The 16,004-nt window shown below is 50.4% G+C and overlaps 1 protein-coding gene across 2 annotated transcripts in view; it reads left to right on the top strand.

Annotated features, from left to right (window-relative positions):
• Positions 1-2,609: 2,609 nt before the first annotated feature.
• Positions 2,610-16,004, top strand: part of MOB3C (MOB kinase activator 3C) — a 50,222-nt gene continuing 36,827 nt past the window's right edge. The window contains exon 1 of one of the 2 annotated variants that reach the window (XM_067567797.1): positions 2,610-2,715. The gene's annotated coding sequence lies outside the window, so the exon portion shown is untranslated. Of the gene's footprint in view, positions 2,716-10,183; positions 10,633-16,004 lie in introns of those variants that run through there. The other variant, XM_067567796.1, reaches the window with a different exon arrangement.

Below are 16,004 nucleotides of genomic sequence, written 5' to 3' on the forward strand. Positions count from 1 at the left end.
TATTTTTTGTGTGGGTCTTTTATCATTTTTCAGTGTGGATTCATTCAAGAGCGTGGTGATTGTCTGGTTTTACCCACATGACTGTTACTGGGGCATTTAGTACCCTGGCTGAGATATGCCACCTGTTATGATAGGCACACGTAGGACCCAGGTTCTCAGGTTTTGCATCTGGTGCTGCTTTTGGTTGATGTGCGTTGGTCTGTGGGGAGCTTGTGTCTGATTATGAGCTTAGATCTTTCCTGAACCCCCTTTTCTGGCCTTCAAAACAACCCCCCAATTTCTCCAGGACCCCCAAACTCAAAGAGGCACCAGACCCTGGCAGAACAACAGATGCAAAACCGGCAGACATATCTCCACTGCTAGGATGATCACCACCCTCCCACGCCCTTCAAGGCATTTCAGGATAGAGTCCCATGGAGTATGGGTTGTAGTTGTTTGATGATAACCAGTATGGGTTCCAGTGCGGGGTGGTAGGTGACAACTAAGGGAATTTTAGTTCTGTATCGAAGCAGGTTCTCCCAGGGTTTCTGGGTGGCCCATTCCAGGGTGAGATCTACTTCTCTGGTGAAGTGTCCTAGTTTGGTGAAGGCGGTTTTAAGTGTGTTAAGGTGTACTTCCTGGACATAGGCCTTGTCTATACTAGAAAAATAAGTTGACCTAACATAGGTTGACTTACAGCCACTGCAGTAATTACTGCAATGACTGATGTCCACACTACCCTCCTTGGATGGGTGGAGTGCGTCTTCACCAAGAATATTTCCACCAACCTAAGGGGCAGTGTGAGGAGCTGAGAGCCCCATCGGCTGCTCCCCCCCTCCCCCCCCCCAGTCCCAGCCCCAGCCGGGAGCCTGGGGAAACCCACTCTCCACCAGAACAGCCATGTCAATTTCGTGGCTCAGCCATGTAATTGACAAGGCTGCCCAGGTGGGGAGAAGGTCCCGGACTTCCGGCCCCAGCTCCCAGCGAAGACCAGCAACCCCGGCTTCTTCCCCCCGCTCCCAGCTGGGAGCCAGGCTGCAGCCGCCAACGGTTTGCCTTGTCCCGGCTTGCAGCTGGAAGGCAGGCACCAGCTGCCCATGGCTTGCCCGGTCCCAGCTTTCAGCCAGGGCCCCGCTCCAGCCACCTGCATCCCAGCTCGCAAGGGGGAGCCGGGAACCAGCTGCCCCTTGCAGCAGTCAGGGCTGGGAGTGGGAACCAGCCATCCTGGCTTTCTCGTCAATTTCACCGCTGGAGTGATGAAATTGACAAGAATGACAACCCCACTGCTGCTGTAAGGGGACGCTGTGTCTATTGACACTGCCTCACTCTAGCTATGCCAACAAAAGCCCTGCACCTCTTGTCGAGGTGGTTTTATTTTGTCGAGAAAACAGGGCACCTTTGTCGGTGCGGTGTGTGTGTGTGTGTGATTGCAGTGTGTGCACCAGCACTGTTTTTGTCGACAAAACTCTCTAGTGCAGGCCTCAGCTAAGAGCTCCCGGGCTCCATACACCAACGTCCCTCACAATGATGGCATGTCTACAGGCCTCAGCTGTTTACAAAGATAGTGGACGACACTGGGATAGCCATCCCAGACATAGCCCTGAATTCTTTCATTTCAGTCCTCACCCATAACAGTTTTACTTTCAACAACAAACTTTTTGTCCAAACTCTGGGAACAGCCATGGGTACCAGGAGGGCTCCCCACTATGCCTGCCTCTTCATGAGCCACCTTGAAGAAGAATTGCTGGACAAATGCATCATAAAACCAATGATACACCTCAGATGCTGATGATCCACAGCGTCCTACACGTGCCTATTACAACATGTGGCATATCTCATTCAGGTTAATGCCCTCATGGCAGCCATGTGAGTGAAACCAAACAATCGCTACGTTCTTGAACGAACTCGCACAGAAAAATGTGAAAGACAAAAACGCCCTGTCATCTGTGGGTGAACATTTTTTCACAAAGGGATCACCCTTTAGCTGATCTGTCCATCCTTGTCCTCAAAGGAAACCTGCACAACACCTTCAAAGGACAACCCTGGGAGCTTAAATTCATAACTTTGCTAGACGCTAGAAATCATGGACTGAATACAGACACTGGATTTTTATTGCAACAATCTGAAACTCACTAAATCCCCCCTTTCCCTCACAACTTTCCTGCCTCCCCCCCCTCCATCCATGGCTAGAGAGATGTTAATGGGCCTCTTCAATGATCCCTTGAAATACTTACGCTAAGAAATCTGTTCCACCTTGCATCTAGCTGTCACACTGAGTAATTTTTCCAGCCCTGAAGAAGAGCTCTGAGTAAACTCAAAAGCTTCTCTCTCACCGGCAGAAGTTGGCCCAATAAAAGATCTTATCCCACCCATCTTGTCTGTCTAATATCCTGGGACCTACAGCCACACCAACCCTGCATTCCACAGGGTGGAAGCAAGAAACACAGAGGTTGAGACGTAGTGGGGGCGGGGTGAGCTCCGGCCTCTTTTTTTTTTTTTTTTTTTGAGTCAGTTATTGCTAGGGCAGCTGTACTTCTAGACACACTCAGGATATGACATCACTGGCAGGAAAAAAAAATCAGGCAGAGTTTCTTTAATGAAAACCCCAGAGAAGGCTGGTGCGTGTGAGAGTTTTTCCTTGACACAGGGATCTCAGAGCTAGAGGAAGCCCAGAAGGAATCAGGAGGGATCTAGCTAGCTGATTTGGTCTCTAATCCAGATCAATTCTGGAGTTCGGTGAGTGTTTAGTTCGCATTTGTTGTTGTTAATTGGTTTGTTTTTTAAAAAAAAAACTTTAAGAAGTTTCTGTCTTGCTTTCTTGCTCTGAGAAGAGCTGTCTCCCAGCAAAGCCCCCTCCAGCTCCAGCCCCACGCTTTCCCCGCTAACCTGGCACGTGTCACAGCCCCACTCGGAACAGGAGCAACTGCCGCCAAGTGGATTGATTGCCCCCAACTTCAGACCCCGGGAATGAAGTTGCAGGTGGTGCTTCTTTAGAGGGTGGGGGCATTTCAGGAGGTGGCTGCTGCAGACGAGGGTCGGCTCAGTGGGTTGCGCTTGTTGTAAACATTCAGTGACCCCCCCATCTTTTGTGATGTCCAGGGAGAGCAACGAGGGGCCAGCGATAGCAGAGGGGGAATGAATGTGGCTTTCTGAGCAGATGAGTGGAGTAAATGTCACTTCCCGGAGCAGTCCAAGAGCCAAAACAGCCAAAGCTTGGAAGCAGTATCCGGTGCTTAGCAGAGTTTGGATGGTGGCCAATTGCCACTGTACGGCTATGCTGAGGAAACTGCAGTTAAATGTCCTGTGATCGCTGGTGGATGGAGCGAGTCATTGGGCAATGGCATATTCTGCAAGTTGGGCCATATGTGTCGGAGTGAGAGCGTGGCGTTCAGGAAGGGCTTGGATTTGACCAGAAGATGTGCTGTAGCGGCTCGGTGCGTTGCTAGTGAGAGGAAGGCTGACCCAGTAGGGAAGGCATTCGCCTCTCACCTGGGTTCAATTCCCTCCTCAGCCACAGACTCTCTGTGTGGCCTTGGGCCAGTCACTTAGCCTCTTTGTGCCTCAGTTCCCCCTATGTGGAATGGGGATAATAGCCCTGCCCTGCCTCACAGAGGTGTGGGGAGGAGAAAGACATCAGAGTGTGAGAGGTGCTCCGATTCTACGGTGATGGGGGCCAGAGAGACTGGAGCTGTCTCCTCGTCCCTTGGGGAATACACACTACCATGAGGTGTGATCGGAGGCGAAACCTAAGAGAGTGCTGGGTTGCAGTAGCTGAGGCGGGTAACACCAGGCTACCCTGGGCAGAGTGATGAGCCAGCCGGTAAGACCAGGGCAGGATAGGAGGCAGCGGGTTTTGGGGGAGGCAGGCAGATGTGACCATGGGAGGGAGCAGCAGGCAGGCTGAGTGGTAGCAGGCAGTAGGCATGTAGGCGGCAGATGGGGGACTGCCTGCCAGTGGGCAGGGTGAAGGAGGCAGTGAAAAAGACCAGGCAGGGGGGGCGAGGATCCGGAAGCAGAAAGCTTCTTTGCATGGTGGTTGTGTTTCGCACGAGGGGACAGATGGGGCTTTCCAAGTTGTGAGGGATCTGGTGGGGAACAGCCACAGCAAACGGGTTTCCCCTCTCCTGCCTGGAACTTCCCAGCCTGCCCCCTGACTGAAGCAGCCCGGAGGGGTGATTCCCGGCTTGGGGTGCCTAGTTGCTAGGGTGATTGGGGTGGCTGTCTCTAAACAGCTGAGATTGTTCCAGGTGGCAGGTTACCTTCCTGGGAGAGGCAGACAGATTCCCATGACATCTAGCCAGCAACCGTTGCTCTGCGCCCCGTGGAGGTCATGTTCGATCATCTTCTCTGTCCCAGGCGGGTTCACTTTGGCCTCTCCCCCCAGCCCTTCACGCCCCAGCCAGCCATCTCCCCCTTCCAGCCATTTTCTTGGAACATCTCCTGGAATTTTCCATCCTTTGCAACAGTATTTGGGCTTGGTGGCCAATAACCCATTCCTCCAACGCCGTGCAGCCGTGGCCTGGCTTCAGCAGGAAGCGAAGAGAAACCAGCCCCCAAGTTACCATTTTTAAATACAAAACCGTTTCATGTCCCCTTAGATTAATTAAACTCAAAGGCTGTACCGCGAGAGGGCATGGCTCGTTGACTTGGGTACAACTCAGCTGATCCCTGTTTCCAAACACCCGACTCTTGGTATCATGGTTGCATTACAACAGTACGAGGCTCCAAACCTGCAAATGCTTCACTGTCAGCATCCATGTCCCATTGCCTGCACTGGCGCTAATCTGATGCCGAGCAATAAGCACGTGTGTCGGTGTACGTGGGATCAGAGCCCAACCAATAACAGTTAATACAGTTGCAGGGTACCTGATGGCACAGCTGGCCGGAGAGGTTAATATCTAGTCTAAATATCGTCCTATTCTCCTAGCTAGCTGGCTCCTCCGATGCTCTTCTGCTATCGAAGTACTGCATCAGCAGGGGATTTTGCGATTTCATTGTTGAGAAAAGAAAGGAATTCCCTAAACCATGAAATCGAAAAGGTTTCATGCAGTCCAATGGCAGAGGAACTGAGGTCAGCCCCGGAGACAGCGAGGAGGAGTACTATAGGCCTCTTTGTTTTGTTACGCAGAGTCGGCCGACGTGGAGTCTGTAGTGCAACAGCCACGTCGGGTAGGGCCGCATGGCATCCAAAACCAAAACCCATGGCAGCGAGTTTCAGAGCCCAGGTCAACTGACTCACGGGTCTCACGCTAGGGGGCTAAAAATAGCAGTGCAGATGTTCTTGTTTGGGAACAGCACTGCTGTTTTTACCTCCGGAGGACGAGCCCCGCAACCCCCGCAGTCAGTTGAGCCAGGCCCTGAGACTCCCTGTTGTTTTTTTTTTTTTTTGCAGCATAGCCATTAGATACACAGGCCTTAAGGTCTGCCACAAACCACATGCATGTGGCATGACAGAGGAAATTTGTGACTGTCAGCTCCCCCGCACCAATCCCAAGAGTAACTCTTAACTGGGCTGCCAGAGAGATCGGGTACACTCATGAGCCGGGCAGTGGTGCAGAGCTGGGAAAGGGGCAGGATTGAGTCTGTCCAGTAGAGGACAATGGTACACATGTAGACATAAGCAGGACCAAGTCTGTCCGGTAGAGAGCAAAGTTGCATGAGCATGCAGACCAGTTGGTTTTACATTCAGGCTCTGTGCAGATTAAGGCAGCTTCCAAGAGACAGGTTGATCCAGGCCTTGGTGTTCGGGGGGGGAGGGGGACTCTCGTCCAAATGCTGTTTGCATCCCTTCCGGCCTCCGTGCTTCAAAATGGAGTGCGGCGTTTCCTAAAGACACGCCCTCTCTCCCTCCCTCTCCTGCCCTGGAAATTCACGCCTGGGTTTGAGGGCCTCTGATCTGTGACCTGCCATTGGCTGAGCACCTCCTTAGAAGCTGAGGTGTGTCAGAGCTATCAATTGGTTCTGATCGGGGTGTTAAGGTGTTAAATGTCTCCTTCCAGCTCAGTGTGAGAGCAGCTGTTCCGCTGCCTTAAAGGTCGGATGGCGCTGCTCCGTGGCTGTTTGAGGTTCCCAGCATCGGATGCTTGGGTGAGCGTTTGACGGCCAGCACGCGCCAGGGGCTTAATTCATGAAAGGTTTCAAACAGCCTCTCAGCACTGCATTGAACTGTAGATCAAGGATCAAGCTGTGTTCTCGGCAGATGAGCAGATGGCTGCGTTTTCCTGGCTAATCTTTTAGTTTTGGTCACCCTGTACTGCTGAGTTGTCTTTCTCATGGTTTATTAACAATACTTACGTGTTAATTCTTTCTGGTGGCACCCACAATGTATGAAGGCTCAGATCCTAACCAATATTTAGGTAGGTAACTTCCAGGCACCTGGGCAAACCACCCCCTCCATGCCTCGGTTTCCCCATTTCTAGAACTAGGATATATTTGAGGATCTGGGCCTAAGTGCTCTCCAATGGACAAGGAAGCTCAGTCCTGGCCTTGAGGCGCTCTCAAACTAAACAGAGTGAGAAGAGGGGTGCAAAATACAGACCCTAGTTCTAGAAATGGGGAAACTGAGGCAGGGAGGGTGTGACTTCCCCAGTGCCTGGGACAATTGGAGTCAGAGCTGGAATTCTGTTCTCTTCTCATACTGTGCCCCTCACTTTGCTTTGTGAGCACTTGGAACAGAACTGAGGCCGTTTGAGGATTTGGCCTGCAGTTTGTCACCTCCCCCATTAATGCTGCTTTCCTTTCTTCTTTTGTGTTTGATTTCCCCTGCGCCCCACACCTTACACCGTACGCGAGCAGCACATCTCATGCTTAGAGGTTGCTGTGCGTATGGGGCGGTCTCTGAAGCTGGACTGCTGACTACGGGAACTGAAACTTAGCCAGACGAGCTTGGGGTGCTGTTTTAGTTGTGGCTTCCTTCTACATCTGATCCTGGATGAATATTCATGTTGTATTTGGCCGTGGGGTCTAGTAGGTATTACACTGAACTGGGAGTCCAGAGAGAGCTGGGTTCTATTCCTAGGTGTTGTTTGTAAATCAGCCAGAGCCCTATTGCGCTAGGTGCTGTACGTACATGTTGTAAGAGATAGTCCCTGCCTTAAATGAGCCTGAAATCTAAACAGACAAGAAAAGCAAAGAGCGGGAGAGGAAACAGGCATTGAGAGGTGGGGTGACTGCCCAGGTCACACAGCCAGGAGCACAACCCAGGTCTCATGAGTCCCAGCGCAGTGCTCCATTGCTGCTGCTCTGCCGCTGACCTGCTGTGTGACTTTGGACAACTCATGCAACTGCTCCGTGCCTCAGTTTCCCCAGCTGACAGGACTGACCCAGAGCTTTGGTAGTCCGGATGCGAAAAGAGCTGACCCTCGCACCAGGAACACATGTCCTTCTCAGGAACCTGTTCATGGAAAACTATTAGGAGAAGTCCTATGTTTCTTCAGTGTTGTGCCCATATGACTATGTTGGACAGGGGCATGATTATTTTAACCGAGATCGTTACATCAGTACAACCCCTACTGTGGACACGGTGATAGCAGTATAAAGGTGCTTCTGCTAGTATGGCTTGTTCCCCCTTCCAGACAGGCCTGGCTTTACCAGCATAAAGCACTTTTCTCCAAGTACAGCTACCTCGACACTGGGGGGAAAAAAGGGGCTGCATCTCTTTAACCATAGTCAAAGCAGTACAACCTGCTAGTGGAGACAGGCTCAAAGCTACTGCTCTGCATGTGGACACACCTATTTTGGCTTAGCCCTGGCTCGAGCATTGGTTTAGCTGGTAAATTTTGCAGGCACAAGCCAGCTCAATAAAACCAGTTTTAAACCATTCTGGATTTTCTCTTGTTTAATTAAACCAGTTTAAGCTAAACGGGTGCCGCTTCTCAGTGTAGACAACAGCTCTCTGGCAGACAAATCCAGGATCCCAGCTGGTGAAAGAAACACTATGGGGAGAGGAAGGGGGTTGTAGCTCTCCAACTTCATGCATCCCCAGGCGTTTGTGAGACAGGCCCACCCGGAACAGGAAGGCCCCCCTCACAATGCGGGCAGTGCAGCAGGAAAGGCAGCTGGGGCTCCGGCAGGGACGGCCACCTGTTGGCTTCCCACATCCGCTTCCGTCCCTTGTGCTGCTGGAGGCGGGACGCTGCAGGCTGTGCTCCTCGTTGGGGGTTGGGAAAGTAGACGGAGCGCTGGTGCTAAGGATGCCCAGGAGACTGTAGGACGGGCTGAGCGGCTCGGGCACTGGGCTGGGAGTCAGGAGACGTGGATTCTATCCCTGGTCCTGCCATGGTCACCTGCTGGGTGCCCTCAGACAAGTCACTTCCCCTCCCTGTGCCCCAGGTTCCCCTCTTGTCTGTTGGCTATTAAGGCTGTAAGTCTGTGGTGCAGGGACTTTTGTTCACCCGGTGCATGTACAGCCCCTGGCACAATGGGGCCTCTGGGTGCTATTGTAAGGCTAAATCTAATTCTTCACTGCAATACTGGTAGCAATGCGCCCCAAGCAGAATCCGGGGTGCCAGTGTCCCCAAACTCTGGGGGAAGGAGGAGGATGCCCTCCTGACGTTTAGGTGCTGAGGGTTGATTTGAGAGGCTCTGTGACCTCAAGGTGCCTCCAGTGGACCGATTTCCATGCAATCAAACAACTATCGGAGCGTGGAACCTGGCGAAGCCACACAACCAAAACCTGGTGGTCTCTCCTGACCGCTCAGCAAGAAACCAATAGCAAACGGAAGATCTCACCAGCTGGAGGAGTGCTCAGGGCAGCCTAGCCCTCTGACTAGTAGAAGACGGGGGTGGACTGCTTCATAATTGCCCTTTCTGTCCAGGCCCTGTGAAGCTCTGGTACAGGTCAACAACAGGCTGCTGATTTAGATGGGCCATGGTCTGACCCAGTGTGGCAGCTCTTATGTTCTTATGTACAGAGGGGCCATATTGTTCAGGGGTTAGGGGGCTAGACTTGGATTCAATCTGGTTGGTCACAGGCTTTTTAGAGCGGTCGAGCCTCAGTTTCCCATCTGTAAAATGGGGATAATACACTTCCTTACTGTGCAGGGGTGTGGGGAGGATAAATGCATTACAGATCATGAGATGCTCCAGTACTAGGGTAACAGGGGCCATAGATCAGGCAAATCCCTATGCAGATGGGCTACATTCTGATTAGCACTGGTAGCAACCAACCACGGCGTCAAGCAAGGGGAATATGGGTTGGTACAAACAGCCGCACTGTCTGCCTGCACTGGGGGTTGCGTTGGTTCAGCTATGCCAGCGGCTGTAACCAGGGCAAAGGTTGAAGGGTTCGTTGATGCACTCCAGCGCACGTCCTTGCAAACTGGGAAATCTCATCCATGATTAAAGAACGGCTGAGAAGGAAATGGTCTGTGACTCGGCAGATTTGATTTGCAGTGGGTCTCCCAGTCACGAGGATAAATTAGCAAAAGGCTATCATGTCAGATCAGTTCTGCATTCTCTGCATGATTCAGTCCCTGCGTGGCATTGCAGCTACGCTATGAATAGTTGACAGGGATGATCTTGATCCAAAGGGAGGATTTCTGGGCCTCTCTGATCAATAACAAGGCAAATGTTTAAAAAATAAAATACTTGTATAGTACTTTTAACCTGCCACACTACAGGTGCCGACAACTGTCGTTGTCTCCATTTTACAGAGGGGAAAACTGAGGCACAGAGCATGAAATGACTAGCCCCTAGTAACACAGGGAGGCTGTAGCAGAGCCAGGAAGAGAACTCATCTATGTTGGTTCTTAGTCTAGGGCCTGAGCCACTGGACCACCCTGCCATGAAGTAAGCCTGCTTTCTCTTATGCAGCAGCCCCTGCTGGAATAACCGTACTTGGTGTGTCTACAGTGCCTTTCATTTGGGGCTCTGTGATGGGGTACTCTTACACCCCACCCCAAGAAACAGTGAGCTGAGACGAATAGAGCAGCAAAAGTGGGTCCTCCAGGCTTGCCTAGAGAGGACTCTCCAGAGCAGCCATTTTGGAAAACCACAGAGACCTGCTCCTTCAAGGGCTAGAGGGTCTAGCAACAGCCAATCAGGGCCCTGCCAACACAGATAAAAGGAGCTGCCTGGGGCTTAGCAGAGCAGTCCCTGGTTGGGACTGGAGGAGAGAAGGTGTGCAATCCTCTGTGGTACCAGGGGCCTGACCCTAGAGTTTATGGCTGGTTGAGCCCACACAGCTGGGATTGGGGAGAGAGGACCCTGGGATGATGGGCCTGAGCTAGGGCTGGAGATAAAGGGCCTGGTAGGAAGAAACCCAGGGGAATAGCAGTGATGGATTGGAGTGGGCAGAACATGGCCGTTGTGCATAGGGTCCCTGGGCTGGAACCCGGCGCAATGGGCAAGCCAGGTTCCTCCATCAGCCACTGATGTAAACCCCACAGAGGAGATGGGGCTTATATGGGAGCCCGAACAAAGGGCTCAATTTACAGGGCCTGGAGCTAGGCTGAAGACCCCCTAGCGAGGGCAAATAGACGGTTGATCTACTGGACTCTTTAATACCCTGGAAGGGTCGTTCAGACTTGGAATTTGGCTGGAATTTGGGCCAAGCTACGGAAGGCCCCGAGATCGGCCGGCTGCCTGCAGGCGGCACCAGGGGTGAGAAAAGGAATGCAGTACTGTACCCTGCCTTTTGGAGGAGTTCAAGAGGTGAGTGCCCCGCTACAGGCTTGCAGCTCAGTGATGCCTTGCAAAACACCCCGCTAAGACAGAGAAGTATTAAACTAAGCGAGGCGGCGTGTCTTGCCCAAATGCAGCAGCAAATCAGGACTAGCATGCAGGAGGCTGATCCCAAGTCCCCTTCCCCATCGGCCTGGGGTTTAGACTGCCCCAGGTTTAGTTTTATTTCAGCTGTATCCTTGACGGACTTTGTAGGGACCTGCTGTAATGCAGTAGATTGTAGCAGCTGCTGCTTGGTCTTTCCCCTCTGGATTTGATGTTTTGGAAAGGAGTTTGTTTTTTAATGTGAAAATTAAAAGCAAAAATGTGCCCCTCTCGGGCAAGGCGTTGTGTCAGGATGCATTAAACGAAGAGGTGGGGAGAGGTCAGAGGCGTGTGTCTAATGGTGTGAGGCTGCTGTCTGAGCTTACTGCATTGCAGCTCCTTCTAAACGCTTAAGAAGCCACTGCAGCATATCCTGATAATCAGGACCCAGACTCTTCCACCCTGAGCCTCCTAGAATGGTCTGATTTCCAAGGAGAACACGGCCGTGGAATTCAGAGACCAGCTAAGATGCCACTGATCTCTGCGTGTCAGCTGAGACATGAACATCCATCTTCCTACTCTTTATATAGATCAGTCCTGAGCACATGGGCATGGCTGGAACATCAGCAGCCCTGCTGTGTGTTTGTTCACCCTTTATAAACAGAGTTGGGCGCCCAAAATCAGAGGCTGCTCCTAGGGGAATATTTGGTCCTAACACTTTTAACTGCTCGTTTCCTTTCTTCAAAGTCTGTTGAAGTCAAGGGAATTGATTTCCAGGCCTTTGGGTGAAACCATTTAGGGAAAACCACAGTGGAGAGCATTAGCCCCTTACAAATAATAATATTTTTATACTTGTATAGCACCTTCCTTTGCAAGTCTTCATGAACTGGCCCTCAAAACACCCCTCCGAGAAATATTTATAATCCCCATTCTGCAGATGGGGAAACTGAGGCACAGAGGGGCAAAGTGACTTGTCCAGGGTCATGTGGGGAGTCTGTGGCAGAGCCGGGAATTGAATGCTGCTCTGCTGAGTCCCATTTCAGTGCCTTAACCACAAGAAGCAGAGCTGGGATTAGAATCCAAGGCTGCAATCGCTGGCCTCGTTGCTGTGGATGGCAAAACTCCCCCAACGTCAGTGGGGCCAGGATTTCATTCACCCCCAGGTCGCTGGACTTTGAGCCTGTGCTTTACCCTCCCCGTCCAAGATTTGCGCTGGTACTAAACCAACCACTGTTGAGGGAGATCGAGGTGTGACCTAGATCCCTTGTAGGTTTGCGGCTCTACAGACTGACTTGCTATCACAGGAAATGACTTGCCTCTACTTTAAACCAAAAAAAATAAAAAGTTTCTAAAGAACTGTTTTCTTCCAAATTCCTATCGGGATTTGCAAGGCCTGTGCAGCTGGGATGATTTAGCAGTTTGGCAGCAGTGCCGACAGCGGTTCAAGAAGCAATAAGTTCACGGTAAATAGCTCATGTAGGTGCTGACTGCACTTGGGGTTTACCGTCTAGAATGAAACATTCAGGCATGTGCTGCCTTCATTACAGATTAACCAAAGGACCTGAGCATTAGGAAATCAGCTTGCTCCGGTCCATCACTTCATGTATTTCTTTCACAGAGACACTGTAAAAGAAACACATGACAGGCGTTTAATAGCGTCATTAATTTTAATTGGGTTTTAGTAAGACCATAAACATCTAAAAATGAAATCCACATCCATCTGCCTGATGATAAAAGAGATCAGCCTGTATGGTAGCAAGAAAGTGATAGTGGAATAAGTTTGTGTGATGAAATATGTCCCCGGAGCTGGTTACTGGAGAAGAGAGAGTCATTTCCCACTGAGTATAAATGAGTTGGAAAGAGCATTATAATACAATCGTACAAATAACAGCTTAATGATTGGAGAAACCTACTATCTTCTTGGATCATACTTTTCACTTTTTATGTGGCATGCTTTATGGCAGAGGTGCCGAAATGCTTTTGCTGAGCCCCCCTTCGGAGATTCATGGCTCAGGCTAAAAGAGAAGTGTAGCCACGGGGGTGTGAGTGGTGAAAGGGGCCGGCTGCCCTGAGTACAAGCCGATCCGAGACCACAAGGATGTACTTGGGGTGGTTAGCCCCTCCTGCTGCATGCTTCTGTTTTTAGTGCGCTAGTTTCATCAGACCTAGCGTGGCTACTTCTCCTCAAGCTGGAATTTAGCCCTCCAGCAAAAAGCGTAGACCTACTCATGGACTTGAGGAAGGAAAGCCTTCCCACCATAAGTGATGCTCACAAGTCAAACACCCCTTTTATCCCAAGCCCTTGCTCCGCCCAGGAAAAAACCTAACCCAACCAGTCTTCACCTGGAAAGGGAGAAATGTCAGAGATTCTATGAAGCTCATTTCTACCTCTGCATCTGACGAAGTGAGCTGAGCCTCACGAAAGCTTATGCCTGCTAAAATTAAATTTGTTAGTCTTTAAAGTGCCACAGAACTCTCATTTTTGCTGTATACAGACTAACACGGCTACCCCTCTGGAGCTCTTCTATGAAGCCCACTATGGACTTTGTTATTGCAATTGATTTTACATGGAAGGCGCTCAGAGACCATGGATAAAACTCTAAGATAGCTAAAATAAGTCAGTGAGTGAAATTTTCTGGGCTGCGTCCTACAAGAAGTCAGACTAGATCAGTGGTTTTCAACCTGTGGTCCGCAGATCCCTGGGGGTCTGCACACTATGTCTAACCTCCATTTGAAAGTTTTTAGGGGTCCATAAATGCAAAAAGGTTAAAAACCATTGGACTAGATGATCATAATGATCCCTTCTGGCCTTAAACTCTATGAATATCTGATGTTAGTGGAGAGATGCTAATTTCAACAATTTGAGGCTCTGATCCATTGTGTGAGGGGACTTTTAGACCTACTTTAAGTGCATACCTCAATGTGACCTTAACTATGGAGTCACTACCAATGCCTGAATAGTATTTTGTGTGTACAGTAGAACCTCAGAGTTACGAACACCTCGGGATTGGAGGCTGGTAACTCTGAAATGTTTGTCTCACTGAACAAAAAGTTCTGGGTGTTCTTTCAAAAGTTTACAACTGTACATTGGCTTAATACGGCTTTGAAACTTTACTGTGCAGAAGAAAAATGCTGCTTTTAACCAGCTTAATGCAAATGAAACAAGCACAGAAACAGTTTCCTTACCCTGTCAAATCTTTTTCAAAAAGCTTTCCCTTTTATGTAGTTTACGTTTAACACAGTACAGTGTGTGTGTGTTTGCTTTGTCTCTGTTGCTGCCTGATTGCGTACTTCCAGTTCCAAATGAGGTGTGTGGTTGACTGGTCCGTTCATAACTCTGGTGGGTCATAATTCTGAGGTTCTACTGTATAGGTGTCTACTAATTATATTTAAGGCACGGATCTAGTGAAAGTACAGAAGGACCTGCATAGCTGTCAGCACGTGAATAGTTCTGTTGACGTCCATGGGAGTCCGGTAAATCGCATGGTTAAAGTTAAACATGTGCTTTAGCCCTTTGCTGGATGGGGCCCCGGCGGTATATTTTAGAAGCAGCTGTAATCCTAAATATTTTGAAGACTTACAGTCATGGGAAGCATATCCGTATCAGCAGGATGCGCCTTGAAAACATGATGGCCATGCAGGAAAATACAAGATAAGGCACATGCTTTATCAGGCAATGGTTTCAGGGTCAGTAACTGTGTGGATGCTTTGGGTTAAAATCCAGCACCCTCTTCCCCCCCCCCCCCCCCCGGGCCATTCTGTGCTGCTAGGCAGGAAGGGGTGATGCTGCTGGACTGATTTTGAGCCGTAGCCATCTAGAGGGTCTGCTGCCGGTCCCAGATGTCCCCGTTTCCTCCCAGCACTGCCATAAAGTGGGCACTGAATGCAGCCTCGGAGGGCTTGAGCGTTGTTTCCCACGCGAAGGTCAGCTTCTGCTCATCAGCCGTGAGGTGCAGTTCTCGCTGGTTTTAGTGGAGGGTGCTCTGCTTCGGTGAGAGCAACGCTTGGCCTCTCGGGTGACGTGGAAGCCGCCCCTGGCCAGAGGGGCGAGAAAAGGCCTGTGCGCCAGTGGCAATGGAGTCTTGTGCTGCCTTCTGCACAGGGGGGAATTTCACCATTGCTTTCCTGCATCGGTGTCCAGATGGGTAAGCGTATCGGGGGAGGCACAGGTCATCCACAATGAAAAGATGATCAGCAGCAACCAGCTATTTTCCCCCGGGAAGAACTGGAGACAGAATTTGGGGGGGGGGGGGGGGGGGGGGGGGGGGGGGGGGAGTTGTACGTAGTCTGATGTCTGGATAACTCGCCATCAGAGGAAATCGCCTCCCCCGCACTCCGTTGACTTCTAGCAATACTTCTGTCTGTTGCCTCTCGGGTGGAACCTGGCAGCTATTTAACGGCACACAGCAGCGTTTGCTCTTCTCTAGTGGGAGAAGTGATTCCAACATACCTTGTAACCAAGTCTGCAAAGCACCTTCTGGGATCCTTTGGGCTGGAAGGAGCCGGGTGTATATCCGTGACCGTTGATTATTGTGAGTGGCATTGTGGTCAAGTGAATTGGGTGCTGGGCTGGAACTCCCTTCTGCTTGTGACCTTGGGCAAGTTGCTTAGTTGTGCCCTTAGTTCCTCTCCGACCCTTGCTCCTGTCGTGGAAAAGAATCACACTGCTACATTTTAGAGTTGGATCGGGTGCAGCTTTAATTGTGACACACACAATCACATAACCATCGCTATGGGGAATACTATAGCCATAGGGAAAACCCAGGTGGCTATAGGGAAGTCAAGCAGCATGTCTGGATGCTGGGCAAATGTACTTCCCCTGGCTACCAGATACAAAAGACTTATATAGGGGTTGCTTAGGTTCATTTACATGTTGATCGTATAGTGGAATTTGATTAACAGTTTATACTTAACAGGAAAGACAATCACAATGCACAGTGGGACACACCAGACGCCCTCACAGGAACGCCCAATGAGTCACTTGATTATACAATCAGGTTTTCAGGGACCCTGGCTAACACCCGAAGATGGGTGGTGACACAATACTTGTTCAAATGCTAATTTGTATGGAGTAAGTCTCTATGGGGCCAGTAAGACAAAGGGGGGCAGGTACTGGTACTTATCAAAACAGGTGAAGTCTGTTCAGACTTCAATAAGGCTTAAGGCTCATAACAGAGACTTGCCTCTCGGGTGTGGTTCAGAGACCTCTTGTGGGATTTTAACATCTTTATCCTAATTTCAGTTGAGGCATTCTGTTAATGGTTTAGCCTGGGGCTTCTATTTCAGTTTCAGGCTACAACTTCAGGCCAGGCCTTCTA

The sequence above is a fragment of the Emydura macquarii genome, unplaced genomic scaffold, assembly GCF_026122565.2.
Source record: "Emydura macquarii macquarii isolate MOO-44397 ecotype Brisbane River unplaced genomic scaffold, CSIRO-AGI_Emac_v2 contig_2805, whole genome shotgun sequence".
In the NCBI taxonomy this organism is placed as follows: domain Eukaryota; kingdom Metazoa; phylum Chordata; order Testudines; family Chelidae; genus Emydura; species Emydura macquarii.